Source organism: Wolffia australiana, chromosome 8 (assembly GCF_029677425.1).
Source record: "Wolffia australiana isolate 7733 chromosome 8, ASM2967742v1".
NCBI classification, from domain to species: Eukaryota; Viridiplantae; Streptophyta; class Magnoliopsida; order Alismatales; family Araceae; genus Wolffia; species Wolffia australiana.
In genome coordinates, this window is record NC_135842.1 from 17,245,795 (window position 1) to 17,247,500 (window position 1,706).

Here is a 1,706-nt window from a genome sequence, read left to right on the forward strand (position 1 = left end):
GCTAATAGAAAAAGCCTTCCCATTGTAGCTCTTTTGATGTATACTACAACAGATAAAGCTCCCTCCCAATGAAATTTTCAAGGTTCTTGATGAATGGGTAAGGGCACTAACTGTGCATACAATGTTGGGGTGATCGCACAATCATTAAAGTGTCTGATAATTGGATAGCCTAAAAGAAAATAAAAAAAGAGGAAGCATCAAAGCCAATGATGAGGAGAAAGAAAAATGAATGGCTAGGATTGCTCCAAATTCAAAACTTGATATTTGACGATCTAGAGGTCCAATTGAACTGAAATTTTCAAGGTTTCTTTGTCTCCTCCTCCTATTTCCATCCATACCCGCTGATCTATAAATAGATGGTGGATCACTTCCAAAATCATCCTTAAACTTGCTTCCTATTCATGTGGGCTGATTGAAAAATAGTGAGTTTTCAAGATCCATCAAGTGTGTTCTTTGTGCCTTTGGTGTGTGGGAAGAAGCAATAGAGAAGAGGGGGAGCTTACCTACATTCACAAATCGGTGTGATTCTAGTGAAACGTAAGGATCTATGGTAAGTGTCTTCACCTTACATTGCTCTTTCTCGACAATGCCGCTAGCGTAGTTTCTCTCCACGATCACATCTCACCGTCACATCACCTCCTTACATCTTCCAAATCATGTATTACCATCTTCATTCCATTAACTTGCTCCTGAGTTACCACATTTGACTCCTTCTCTACCGAAATCTCGTCATGCCTCGCCTGATCATAATTTCATTCTCACATTCCTTTGCTCCTCCCGAATTTCAATTATCACTATCTAGTAACTAGTCTTGACTTGCTATCACTATCTCACCTCGATTTCCTCATCACTTGATTTTATATTAAGAATTATCTCTTCTCATCTTGATAATCACCATATTAATAATATTAAATCCTTAATCATCATTCCCTTTGGAGACAATCCATACTTATCTCTAGCTAAAATTACTAAGTACAGGTTTATATTTTTACTGAATAGTCTCAAATACCAATGACGAATTAAAGACCTAATTTTGAGACTATCAGTAGCATAGTCTCTTGAAGCATATCAAGAGCATACATCCATTGAACGAGAACGTGGTAGCCATCCTGATAGGAGAATTCAATCCCTAGTAAGTTTTAGGGACCCCCCAGATCGCGTATATTGAAAAGTTTTTGTAAGTACGATTTGGTAGCTTGAATGTTAACATCATCACTTCTAGTAAATGGCATGATGTAAAAGTCACACCTTTGATAACTCCCCCCAAGAAACATACCTACGACGTTTCTCCATGAAGACCTACTCCTCGAGATCACCATTGATGAAGGCATTATAAACTTTTAACTAATGTGGGGGAAATTCTGAATAACCTCTAGAGAAAGGATTACGTGACTGGAGTTTAGCCAAATCAGTAGAGAGAATGTATTGGTGTGGTTGATGTAATACGCCCACATGAACCCACGAGCAACTAAGCAAGCCTTATGCCATGCAATGGAGCCATATGGATTATACTTCAGTGTGAAATCAAAGCAATTCCTATGGTGTAAAAATAATTGACCACATCACTTGGGCATGGATCAAATCCATGATTTCTTAAATCCTTTAGTGAGACATGTTGAACTGCTCAAGTGTGTCATTTCTAAATGTATCCATGCAATCCCTGCCGCATCTAATATTCTCCTTCATCTTGGCAAGCCACATTCACA